Raw genomic sequence first — 14,030 nt, forward strand, 5'->3', positions numbered from 1 at the left:
AAATAAGAAATAAGAAGGGAGAAGAACAGATGGAATACTGGACACTTTTCACTTGCTTCTCTTTATGGTTCAAGTAATGGGCTCAACTTTTCTTGAGTTCATGGCAGTCAAGTTAAACAAGTCAGGCTGTGGATTGGAAACTGTGGTGCCTGGCAACAGGCAAAGAGGATTGAAAACCTGAAAGGTATGAAAGAGAAAAAAAATTGAAACAGAAGATAGAAAAGCAGAACAGAGGACACAAAATAAGGAGAAATGGGAAAAAACGCAATATTTTTGAGTGGGTTTTGTATAAATGTATGGTTTTGGGGGCATGTTTACTTTACACCCGTGTTCATCACAGAGTTCTTCAAGACTAAGGACTGCAGCTACATCACTTGCTGTCACACCACAGCCTTGGGCAATTGCATTCCTAGATATTTTGAAGATCACTTTACTAATTACAGTAGTTTTCCATGTGTCACCGTAGTTCCCTGTGTGTACCTCAGCCTAATGGCAGAGCTAGAAACGTGCTTTGCTGATAACATCATGCTGAAACCAGCAGAGGGATCATGGAATGACTTGGGTTGGAAGGGACCTCAAGGATCATCAGGTTTTAAGCCCTGTGCTGCCGACAGGATTGCCAACCACTAAATCAGGCACCAGCTCAGGCTGCCCAGGAGCCCATCCAACATGGCCTTGACCACCTCCAAGGATGGGGAATCCAGAACCCCTCTGGGCAGCCTGTGCCAGTGCCTTGTCATCCTAATTTCAGTAATCCAATGTAGAAGTGGTAGATCAGTTAAGGAAAAGCTAGCATTAGGTCACAAAAGCACTTACGGCCTGTTTCCAAAGGGCAGCGATGGCATTCTGGGAGAAGAATTAACATGACTTAGGTTAGGGTTCAAAGCAGCTCTGGGAATTACCTGTCAGGTAGAAGTAAAAGTGCTGATATCTTTCTTACTGAAGTTCAGAGGTGTTAGCTGTGTTGTGAAACTGTCCTTAGGTTTTAATGTGTGTTTTTTGTTTGTTTTTTTTTCTTCTTTTTCCCTGAAAACCAAATACATTTTGAAATACATGATCTAAACAGCACTTAATTAAGTAGCCAGGTTTTCATCTATTTTAACATCCTGCAAAATCCCCACCTGCCATGTGCTCCAGGCTCAGAACGCTACACTGGAGCACAGGCAGTGGAAGAGAGAAGAAGCGGAGGATGTTTAACATTCAGGATTTGTCCGCAGCCGATAATTTATTGGAACTCATCTGTAACAAGGCCTGGCACTGATTTATAAGTTGATTTGAAAAATAAATAAAAGTGATAGAAACCTGCATTCGGTTTTAATGATAGACTGTTGCAGCGTGAAAAGTAAGGATATGAAACATTGCAAGGAAATTAGATATTATGCCCTGAAGACAACTGCAGCTACCAGCCCATTAATTGTTAGATATTTATTATTAAAAATTTCTTTTCATGAGTGACTGCAGAATATTTGTGCTCTTAAAGTTGTTGAGTTCTGACATGAATGGAGTACATGAAGCTCATTTTTCCTTCCCTCTGTGTCTGTGTACGCGCATGGGTTTGTGGAGCTGACAAGGTAGCTGACCTCTAAATGTGATGAATCTTTGCGTACAAACAAAAACACTCAAGTGCTGCCTCTGAATTGATACTGAATAGGATAATGAATGCTGGGAAGTTCATTTTTCCTCTGAATTTCAATAGTGAGGGGCTGCAGAGTGCCCTGAAATGGGTCTCTCTGGAAACACAGACAGCCTTGCTTTGTTTACAGTGAAAGGCACAGCATTTCCAGGGGGCTCTGGCTGTTTGCATCAGCAGCCTTCCATGGCCTGGGTGCTCCCAGAGCACTGCTGATCACCCAGCAAGTGCTGAGGAAAGGAGGAGACGGGTAACTGGGAAAAAACAACCACATGCATCTGCCAAAATAAACAGAAGGTAAGTAAAGGACCGTTTGTAAAACGCTATAAGGGTCTTGGCAAACTGAAGCATTATATCAGGTCTTAAAAACACAGAGGACCTTTGATTAAATAAATTCTAAATCAACTGAAGTTCACAGAAAGGCAAGAACTCCTGACATGCCCTCCCACTTCTTCTCCCTCAGTTTACACAATAACTAACGTTGCTGATCTTTGGAGGAAGCAATGCCCGAGAGGGAGCATAGATAAAATACATAAAGAGGAATGGTTCCTACCTCAATTGGCCTGTGATCTACCTTTCTCTCATTTTGCTATGAATTATTAAGAGCTGTTATAGTAATTAAATGTGATAGTAATGTGGCTACAGAACCTCAGTTGAAGATTAGGTTTTAAATGCTTACTGCTTGGATTGTCTGAGGCTAACATTACCTTCATGTGCTTGTGCAGCTTTCTGATCATAAGATGGAACTCTACTACAAGCAAAACAGTGCATGCATCCGTGTTCCTCTTTCTCCTCCAATGTGTATGAGGCAGTTTATCCCCATTTCTCCACTAAATTTCACTTGGAAAACTACCCCTCTAAAGTCAGGTGCAGTACCTAAATGTGGTTTTCAAAAACTGAGCAGGTATGTGGTCAGCCCACAGGACAAGGTATCTGGAACTCCTTCTGTCCATATAATGTGAACATTTATTTCTCCATAATAAAATACACTTTACAGTCTACATGTTAGTGTCATTTCTAACAAAGGTAGACTCTGCTTGCTATCCAGAACATGGGTTTAGAAGAGAGGTACAAAATGCAAAAGGAGACAGGCAGCTATTAGAGAAGATTCACAGTTATGGGCAAATGCATTAATGGTGGGGTTAGCTCTTGAAATGAGAATTTATAACATGCCTTAACCTAATCCCTCATTAAGATAATTTATTCTCCCCCTCAAGGTCTCACATCACAGCTAGTATTAGGCAAATAATTAGTAACAAACAATTCATTTGATCAATTTCGACTCTTCTTTTCTAATGAACTGTCAGCCAACACAGTGCAATTGTCTCAAGTATATTTATTATTACACATTATTTGCCTATTTTTCTGATGTATTTGTAGTCTGTTGTTTATCCAGGAGGAGCCAAGTGCTCCGTGGCAGCTAGTCAGGGCACTCTGAGTGGATGCAGAAGTCACAGGGCATGACTGTGTCTTTGTCTGGGAAATGGGATGTTAGGATGATTTTGTGAATTCTCAGGCTTTCAAGAATTGAACTTTGTTTCCTCTAAATAAAGTTGTGTGCACGAACGTTTTAATCCATAACTCACACGAGGCAATTCTTTGTTCTGCAGTCATGTTGCATAAGAGACTCACAGCTCAAGCAAGGAAAAAGAAAGATCTATTTGCTGCTGTGAGATAACTTCCTGGCATAGAAAAGGTGGCAAGCCCTTGTGCTAATTAAAGTACCCTTAGGAAGCACTGTGTTGGAAGCATTTCTTGATGAATGTCCAGCACACGTCCAACTTGCTGAAGGACTGACTAAGCTCTTTGCCCAGCTGCCCTTCTGCTTGATGTGGAGAAACCTGTGGGAGCCTACTTAGCAAACGTGGCACCTGGAGGACTGAAAGGCTGTGAAATGAATTGGGGTCTCTGACACGGCTATATCTGGGCCACCACGGCAGCCCTGGAAGGTATTTGCAAACTACATTTTCATGGGATATCAGCCAGAATGAGAGCAGTTATCATGCTAATGAAATTCTTACATCTTCGTCAGCTGGTGGGAATAGAGCTAACGCAACGCCGCTTCCTGTAACGGCCACTGCCTGAACGCACAGCCCATAGGACAAAAGAGAAGAAAAACACTGTATGATAAGTAGCCCCAGTATAAAGGCACCCGATTGAGTCACCCAGCAGTCACCCCGCGTGGCAGTCTTGTGCCAGCTTTCCTCTGCCTGCAAAATGGGGAGAAATGTTTTCTCACTCTACAGCAGAGGATGACTGCCTGTTGATTCTGTTTGAAGCTTTAGGATTGACTCTGAAGAAGCCGAAGTCCAACTTCTTAATGCAGGGTTTTAGCCAGTGCAATACACTTTTCTCCAATGTTTTATCCTTTACATGCAAAGATGCAAAGCAGAAAAACTGTGTGGAAGGGATTTTCCAAGAGAGGGTGAAGTGGCAAACAATACTGTTCTGTCTGGGGACAGGTAAAGCTTCCCTGTAATATTTAGATTCTGTGCATGATGTTATCAAAACCTGAACCCAATTTTAATCTAACTCAAGAATTTCCTTCGTATAAGCGATCACAAATTTTTTATGTGAATGCCAATTAAGAAATTCAAGTGAAGTCCTAGGATGTGGTGATACGGTATTTTGAACAAAGAGGCTATTAAAAAATAAAAAGACAACACATCACATCAGCCCCTACTCCAAAAACATGTAGAGTGAGAGCAAAAAAAAAACCAAAACCAAGTTAGTATTACAACATTTTTTCCTCTTGCATTTGATGCACTATTTTGGTGGATGTTTAAGTGTAGACAGCTCTCTCAAGAATGAGCTAAACAGAGTGAGCCAGTATTTAGAATTATGTTTGGATTTAGAGGTTGGAAGGGAACTCAAAGATCGTCAGGTTCCAACTCCAATGCCATGGATAAGGTTGCAAACTGCTAAATCAAGCACCAGCTGCCCAGAGTCCCATCCAACCCGGCCTTGAAAGCCTGTAAGGATGGGGCATCCACATCTCTGGGCAGCTGTGCCTCACCACCCTCTGAGAAAAGAATTTCCTCCTAACACCTAACTTAAATCTCTCCTCTTTTAATTTAAAACCATTCCCCTTGTCCTATCATTATCTGTGTAAAAAGTTGTTTTCCCTGCTGTTTATAATCTCCTTTTGATACTGGAAGGACATGGTGAGGTCTTCCTGGAGCTTTTTCTTCTCCAGGCTGAACAAGACCAACTTCCTTAGTATGTCTTTATAGGAGAGGTGCTCCAGTCTTCTGATCTGATTTGTGGCCCTCCTCTGGACCCTTTCCAAGAGCTCTGTGTCTTTCTTGTGCTTGAGGGCCCAGGCCTGGGTGCAGTACTGCAGATGGGGCTTCATGAGGGCAGAGCAGAAGGGGGCAATCCCCTTCCTCTCCCTGCTGGCCACCCCTCTTTTGATGCAGCCCAGTGATACTTTTGGCCTTCTGGGCTACAAGCATACTGCTGGCTCATGTTCAGCTTTTCATCCACCAGGACCTCAAGTTCTCTGCAGAGCTGCTCTCAAGGAGTTCTTCTCCCAGTCTGTATGAATATATGGGATTGCCCCTACCCAGTGCAACCCCTTGCACTTGGCCTTGTTGAATCTCATCAGGTTCAAATGAGCCTACCCTTTCTCTGCATTGGAAATGCAATTTTGACCTCCTGCTAAATACCTCACCCCATCACTGTTCTAGAGGAGAAATGTCCTAGAAACAGATTTTCTGGTATTGATGCTTCAGCCACAATTCTGGGGAAAGGCAAAGAATAAAATTAAATCAGAACATTTACAAACAACTTTATTTTTTACAGCTGATAACTGGACCACTGGATTTAGGACTCCTGCTCCAACATTTCTATAAATCTAGCTTTTAAAAATTTTATTTTATTTTTACTTATAATGGTATCATTAACTATAAATGCAGCATTTCATCTTAGATCGAAGGAGTAAAGGAGTTTCTTTCCACTGCCCCCGCACCCCCACACACCTCTGTTTCTGTTAAGCCCAAATTGGGCATATTCTTCAGGTTTTATTTTCCTGTAGAAATCTTGTCTGTTCTTACCACTAGTTTGTAGAATTTGAACAAGTTTACCGAAACTCAGTCCCAAGGAAGAAAAATGTGATCTTTTCTAACAATGTGCACATCCTTACTTTTCAAGAATTTCTACACACTTCTATTCACGTTTTCTTTGAAAATGATTATTAGTTATTCAGCCCAAGAACCAAATCACATGCATTTCAGACACGAGCTGATCGCAGCCCTCTGCCCTTTGTTTGGAAGAGAAACATCTCTTCTCTTACATACTTCTTCTCTAGGAAAGATGCTTTGTCATATATATTTTTATTGGCACAACAGAAGCACTAATTTCTCTATTTCAACCGAAAAACTGAAACGTATGGGATTCTGATATTCTGAGATTTCTGTTCTCCTCTCAAAAGTAAGCTGCACTTACACTCTTTTTGCAGTGAAACAGCAATAGATCTGTAGTCCCTGTAGCTCACATTAGTCAACAGGCTTTATGGCATGTTATGCAATGCATTACATCCAACAGAATTTGGACAAAGTTGTAGTTATTGCAAATATTGCAAACTAACAAAACAGAAACCTGCAGTAGTGTCAGCTCTAAAAAATCACTTGGTTTGCTTTCAGATACCAGCATTCCAGAGGCAAAGAGATTAAATTAGGTTAGAGTCATAAGTGTCAGTTATTCCAAGCAGCCAAAATAAATCAACACTTGCCTACACGCACTCATTGAGGATGTAGCTCACACATTAACCAAGATGCAATTACACCTGTTAAAAAAAGGTGTTGTTTTTATTTATCACAAGAGGAATAAAACAAGCATAAATCCATGCTTAGTATAAACTCGTTCAGGAGAGAGAGGACAATGTTATTTATCTCAACAGTGCACAGCTCACCGGCTACTGCCATCACTGCTTTGCTAGCTGGATTTTAACTCTACAAGCAAAAGCACTTTCAACCTTTTGTTGCAAAGAGTTTTGAGTATTCAGTCAAGTACAGCTGTATCTCTTTGCTCAGTCCCACATTAAGCCTCTTACAAAATTACTGACATAAATCTGTAAGGGAACTTTGCAGATGTGAAAGTGACTGTAGGACTGTAGGAAAGTGACAGTCATGTGATCGTGTGGAGTCAGGTTATCCTCAGGAACAACCTATGTGCTGATGCACACTCACTCAACCACTCAACTTTTTCAGTAAGCAAGTGTGTGCACACAGGTGATTTCAATTGAATTTACTGTGTGGCAGCTTTCTGAGTCTCATGTCACAGAAAATCATGGAGGCAAACTTACGTGTCTGAGATCCGTGTGAAGAAGCAAAACTTTAGGGGATCCAGTTGGCTTTCAGCACTTTCAGCAATTCATGACTGCCTTTCCATAAGCAGCCATATACCCTTATCTCAAAAGGATGAAGTAAGGATAAGCCTGTGAAAAAAGCATCTAAGTTGTTGTGGTGCTAAATTATAGAGAAATTTCTTGTAGAGTAGCAACCATGAGACCAGGCTTTAAAGTGGTAATCTCCAGTTAGACCAGAGGGGGAAAAAGGAAAGGGTGTGAACAGAGGCACAGATACAGAAATAACATGATGAACAAGCTGGTGCAGGTTACTCTTTGGACAACAAGAAACTATTTTCATCAGAAGGAACTCTTCCTTGTGTAGCTCTCAGGTTTTTCTGTAGCTGCCTTGCCATCTGCAGGCAGAAAAGATAAGCTTTCATTGTGAGAAATAACAGAGGTAATGGATGCACTGCCATCCCTCCCTGCCGTGGCAGTTTTGAAAGGATGATGTGTTACGTGCCATCCTATTTGCTGTTTTGATGAGCTTCAGGCAGGTACTATTATTTACTACACGAGGCTGAGAAAATAGCACAGGTTACCAATTCTATTGAAGAACCATTGTGATAATAGAAATGAACAAACAGAGAAGAGCTGCAGATAGCTCTTTCTGTGAGTCTCAATAATGTGCTAAACAGAGAGGATAAAGGGTCAGTACTGAAAGTTACTTATGAAGAATTCTCTGCCTCACACAATGTTAATTTGGAAAAAAATACAAAGAAAATATCAACCTGAAGCTCCGTAAACTGTACAGGCAAACATCCGTGCTTCCTAAAAAAATAATAAATAAAATTCAGTAATGTTAGTAATTAGCAGAGAGAGAACAGTTAAACTCATCCAACAGTCATAGCTCTAGAAGAAAAAAATCTAGCAGCCCAAAGAAACCTCGTATTAAACCACATACAGCTTCCTTGTTCAGCCACCTGCACATCTGCCAAATATGATTCACTCCTTTTCAGCGTGGCACAACTCCTATGTACTCTGAAGGATTTGCAAAGATGATAATTGATAGGAACCACTCTGTGTCCAAAAGCGAGGTCTCAGAATGGTGAAAATGAATGTTTGTGGTCAAGGTGGACATCTGAAACGAATCTGTCTTCATGCTGTGTGTCCATAAGGGAAGCAAGCTTTGCACATGCAGACACAGCATAGAACACTCTCTTCTGTGGTGTGACCCCACAGTTTGAGTTTGACGTTTTCAGAACAGGAAAATGATTAGGGTTCAACAAAATTATCTTAAACTGCTTTGAAAAATCCCTGTCATGATTCTTAATGTCATTACTGAAACCCACGTTGCGTTGTACTGCGTTCAACATTACGCCGCGGACAATCAGGATAGCCAAGAATTGTAGTTATTGCTATCATGTTGCTATTGCTGCTGTGCACATCTGAGGAAAAAAAAGTAAGTGCATGGACACTGGAAGTAAGTTCAGGAGACATGGGAAGACTACTTGCTTTTGTGGGGAAAGGATTCAGGCAGCCAAAGCTCAGTTAGAGCTGGGAGGGACAATAAAAAGAGCTTCTTGTTGTTATTGTTGTTTTTAAATACATTAACAACAAAAGGAAATCTAGAGAGAACATTGGTTTGATACTTGATATGAGAATGATCATCTTACAAACAGGGATATGGACAAAGCAGAGACTTTTAATGCCTTCTTCACCTGTCTTCAACATTGATTCTGGGCTCTGTCAGCTCCAAGCCATGGTAGCAACCAACTGCCAGCCAGCCCAGAACTTCTGCTGGATTTGCTGCTCCACCTGGACGCGTGTAATTCGTGGGATGCAATGGAACTCACCCTAGGGTACTCAAAGAGCTGGCTGATGTCACTGGGAGACCTGTGAATTATTTTTAAATGGTTCTGTGAATCTGGAGAGGCCCGAGTTAACTGGAAGCTGGCAAACATTGTTCCAATTTTCAAGAAAGTCAAGAAAGAAGAACCTGGTAATTACAGACCTGTGCATCTGACTTCAACATCTGGTAAAGTTATGGAAAAAATTATGTTGGGGGTTACTGAGAAACACACGAAGGACACTGTAGTCATTGGTCACAGCCACTGTGGGTTGATGAGGTCTTGCTTAGCTAATTTAATCCCTTTTTATGGCAAGATCATCCATCTAATTGACCAAAGGAAGCCAGTTTACATCTTGAACTTCAGTGTGTTTTCAGTACTGTTTCTCACAGTATTCTTCTTGACAAAATGTCCAGCACATAGGTAGACAAAAACATAATGGGATGGCCGAACAATTGGCTGATAGGTGAGGTCCAATATGTTGTAGTACATAGGCTTACATCAGGCTGGTGACCATCACGGTTCTGCAGGACTCCAGTTTAGGAGCAGTTCTCTTTAATGTTTTCATAAGTGACTTGGATGTAGGACTAAAAGGTGTTCTGAGCAAGTCTGATGATGATATGAAATTGGGGGGACTACGTTAAGGGTGCACAGACCTTGCAGAGAGATCTAAGACAAATTAGAGGGCTGGGCAATCATCAACTGCATGAAGTTTAAGAAGCAAGGGCCATATTGTGCTCCTGGGAAGAAGTAACCCTGGCTACATGTTAGAGGATAAGAGACTGAAGAGCAGCTCTACTAAAAAACATTTGGGGGTCTTGGTTGACAAGAAGTTGAAAATGAATGACAGCATGAGCAGGCAGGCAGGCAGGAAGGCCAACTGCGTCCTGAGGTGCATCAAGCATAACCTTGCTAGCTGGACAAGGGAAGTGATTTCCTCTCTCCAAGCTGTGCTATGCAGCTTCACCTTGAGTTCTGTGTGCAGGTTTGGGCACCACAGCACAAAAAGGTCATAAAACTATTACAGAACATCCAAAAGAGGGCTGTGAAGACATTGAAGGCTCTAAGGGGAAGACATGTCAGGAACCACTGAAATCCCTTGGTTTGTTCAGCCCCAGAGAAGAATAATGGGAGACCTCACTGCAGCTTACAGCTCCTCACAAGGGGAATGGAAAAGCAGCTCTGATCTCTGCCTTATGATGACAGCAATGCAATTCAAGGGAATGGCATGGGGCTGTGTCAGGAGAGGTTCGGGTTGGATATCAGGAAAAGGGTTTTCACCAGAGGGTGGCTGGGTGCTGGGACAGGCTCCCCAGGGCCACGGTCACTGCCCTGAGCTGCCAGAGTTCAAAGACTGTTTGCACCACACTCTCAGACACAGGGTTCGAATTTTGGCTGGTCCTGTGTGGAGTCAGGACTGGAGCTGGTGATCGTTATGGGTCCCTTTCGAATTGAGATATTCTGTTACTCAGTGATCTGGATTATCATTGGTCACATACCAGCAAAGCACATAAACCCAACTGCTTAATCTTGGGCTGCTTTAATCCCGGGGGAGATGGGGTTTGCAAACCTTACTAAGGATAAAGGAGTTCAGGGAAATTAGGTGTGATTCATGCTCAGGATTAGCTACTTTTAAACCATTTTTTTTTTACATATATCGCTACATAGAGTTTTTCTTTTGGTAAAATTAGATGCTGATGTTGCCTAACGGCAAGACTATGATCTACAAATGAAGAAGTTTGAGCACTGTCTGATGCACTGTACTGCATAGCATAAAGCAGGCATAGGACACCACCAGCTGTTAACTTGAACTGCATGCTAAGGCTAAAACCTGTCCTATTTCTCACTAAAGTGATTTTCCAGTACCAAAATTGGGATAGTAGGCAAAGAAATAATCCTAACTTAAGGCTAGTTCAACAAAAGATTAAAGGCATGTTAAATCTTAAAGAGCTTAAATACTGCGCAGTTCTGCCTGAAGCCTACGTGAACTTTGCTTTATGCATTAAAGCTTTTCAGGGGCCCCAAATCCCCCTTGTAGAAATGTCCATGATCTTGTTTATTTCACACTGAAACACCCATCAAGTTCTACATAAATGGGTATACCTTTACCTGCATGCAAGAATAAGCAGATTTATGGGATTAGGCATTAGATACTGATATGGCAGGCTGCATTTAAAGACACACAGAGCAGCACAGAAGCCATTTATCTCTCAACAACACTGTTTTCCACTGGATAATGTGGCTTTTCTCTTCTCAGTCTCAGTAGTCAAGAGCCATGCTTCCCCCTCAACTCTCTTCCAAAAGAGTACTTTTAACTTTTAAGCTATGCTTTGAGTTACAAAGGGATATGTACAATTCCTGTTGCTATCACTGTTTCACTCATGAGATGAACAATTTAGCTGGACTTGATAATGGAAATTAAGGCTAAGATGGGCATGAGTAACTTATCTGCAACTATGTGTCCTTTTTTATTCTTAGTTTCTTTTTTAGCTTTCAAATGGCAGCAGAATTTGACCTGTAGCAAAATGGGCAACATTCAAACCAGCCACTTGCAGAAGCAGCAAAATACCCTTCACTTTCAACTACTGCTTCTCTCTCCCCATAGCACTGATTGTGGGAAACTGAGCAAACCAAAAATCAGTACCAATGCACATGATGCAAAGAAGCTTTAAACAAAAATGCAAAAAGCCTATTTCATATCTCCCTTATTTTCACTCTGAATTATAGTGGCAAAGAACAGCAAGTAGAAACAATTTAAGATCTCAAACACTGGTGTGAAACAGAACCAATGGTGCCACTTCATCCATCTCTGGTATGGAAGGGCTCTGTGGGACTTGGGGTATAGATAGAGCAACTGAGAGTATTAAAATCTACTCCCTGTTCTCCACAGACTTAGCACTAAGACAACTATGGACAAGATACCATCTCTGCTTCATCAGTGAAACAGAGAGATTTTTCTGCCTCATGGCGAGTCTAAAATTAATGTATATAATGTAAATAACATATATAATGTATATAATGTATATTAATGTATACAGCTTGAATAATCAGAATTTTTGTATTAAGTATAAATGTCAATATAGATTTTTTTTTTTAAACAGGTAAATTGTAAACAAAATCTTTCTCTAAGTTTCTGAATATGTTCCTGTACCATACATAAAACCCCTCTAGAAAACAGAGGTGTGAATTCATTTCACTGCTTCCCTAACTTGTGAAGTTTAGCTTTCTTATTATTTCCTGCCCTCTGGAATATACTTACAATTCTGTACACTTTCCAGAACAGTAAACAGTCCAAAAAGTTTCCATGATTGAACAAGCAGTGGCCAAATGTAAGATAAGGGCTTGTTTGTGCCTGGAAACATGTGAGGTAGAAAGAAACAACAAAGGTTAGAAAGGAATGCACTTATTACCCAAAAAAGAAAAGAGGAAAAAAAAAAAAAAAAAAAAGACTTAATTTATCTCCTCTGTCCTCAAAGGCAAGCTAATGAGAAGAGAGATTTTCCTGGAAGATGGAATGAGGTCAAGAAGTTAACCCATAAATGCAATTGGAAAGACCTTTCCAAAATAATGGAATCTGTAAGAGTTTCAGGGAGAAAAAGGATTTAAAAGAATTGACCAGGCTGTCATAACAGATCTGAAACAGGACCGATTTGTAGTAGTATGATGGCAGTTCTCAAAGCAGGAACAGAAAGCTGAAACAACCCACAGTGCATCGAAACAGCGTGCAAAAAGGTAAAGAGCATCTAGAAAACAGACAGACAACTGGGAAAGTAAGGACAACAGACAGGAATGCTGTATGTCCAAGTCTTAAAAGTACTTGGTAAATTCATAGCACAGCAGAGGTTAAAAAGAAAACAACCAAAAACCCCCAGCAGTCAAATGCAGTGTCAGGAAACACTGTAGGTTTAGGAAAGGGTTCTGAGCATTAGTTCTACACCATTTATATATATATTAATATTAGAATAATTAGCAGTTTGATGGTACTGATCTAGTGAAATACGGAAGAAATCCATTGCACAGTCAATTACTTTTCTATTCAAGTGTACCAAATAAATGCAAAATGTAATGTGAAAGCAACTGCAAATGCATACCAATTCAGGAAATTAGAGCTCCCTCAGTGCAACGAAGGAGGCAGAAGTGGATGGTATCACAGTAGCAGATAGCTGACATGAGAAACACTGCCCTACATTTTGGTGTGACCTTCAGCCTCACAGCGCTATCTTGTAACACATTTTTTGTGCAAAGAGGAGAAAGATGCGTAGCATAAGAATAGCAAACAACCAGTTCACAATTTACTTTAGACAGTAAATTTTATGGTGACAGAATCAATCTTCTCTGGTTTCATAATGCCTACTGTAAACTAGAGTCCAGGAGCTAACTAATCTGAAATCGCAAGTTATTTCGATTAGCCTACATAGCAACAGCAAGAAAAGTCAGCAACACCCCAATGTCAGTGCTCTCCCCATGAAAAAATAAAGAACTTACAGTTACTTTGCAAACAAGCCCTTACTTGTTTTTCACAGACAACATAAAATAATAGATATACACAGTACAGAAGATCCTAAACCAAAGTTCTGTAATAAGAACACTTTGAGGCTTGTCAGGTTCTCTTACTGGCAGGTACTGTAAGGCTCATTAAAAAAATTACAACAATTCACTGCAAGGAAGATTTTCTTAACTTCTCAACAAAAGCATGAAACTGCACAGATCATGACAAGTGGCAAATCACGAGCTCCTCTCATTTCAGTAAGCAACTTCTTTATCTTTCTTACGTATTGTTACAGAATCACAGAATGGTCAGGGTTGGAAGGGACCTCAAGGAATGAATGAATCTCCAACCCCCTGCCACATGCAGGGCCACCAACCTCCCCATTTAATACCAGACCAGGCTGCCCAGGGCCCCATCCAACCCAGCCTTGAACACTTCCAGGGACGGGGCATCCACAACCTCTCTGGGCAGCTGTTCCAGCACCTCATCACTCTCATAATAAAGAACTTCCCCCTGGCATCAAACCTAAACCTTCCCTCCAACAATTGCTGAGTAACAATTGCTGAATTCACACCCACGATAACAAAAACCTGACTCCTAAATATATGCTGTGAACACTAAATCTAGCATTTGTCTACACAGTCAGATTTCAAAGTACCAAGCACCTGTAAAAGAATGTAAAAAACCCTTTTCTATAGTTAAAAAAACACCACCCAAACTTCTCGTGATGTGGGCTCCAGTCAGTCAGTCTCGTACACAACAGAATAAATTACA

The 14,030-nt window shown here is 41.0% G+C and overlaps 1 long non-coding RNA gene across 1 annotated transcript in view; it reads right to left on the reverse strand.

Annotated features, from left to right (window-relative positions):
- Nucleotides 1-5,403: 5,403 nt before the first annotated feature.
- The window catches only part of LOC128087916 (uncharacterized), a 393,654-nt gene continuing 385,027 nt past the window's right edge, over nt 5,404-14,030 (reverse strand). The window contains exon 2 of the long non-coding RNA XR_008210070.1: nt 5,404-13,632. This is a non-coding gene — a long non-coding RNA (uncharacterized LOC128087916). The remainder of the gene's footprint in view (nt 13,633-14,030) is intronic.

Source organism: Tympanuchus pallidicinctus, unplaced genomic scaffold (assembly GCF_026119805.1).
Source record: "Tympanuchus pallidicinctus isolate F22 unplaced genomic scaffold, pur_lepc_1.0 scaffold31, whole genome shotgun sequence".
In the NCBI taxonomy this organism is placed as follows: Eukaryota; Metazoa; Chordata; class Aves; order Galliformes; family Phasianidae; genus Tympanuchus; species Tympanuchus pallidicinctus.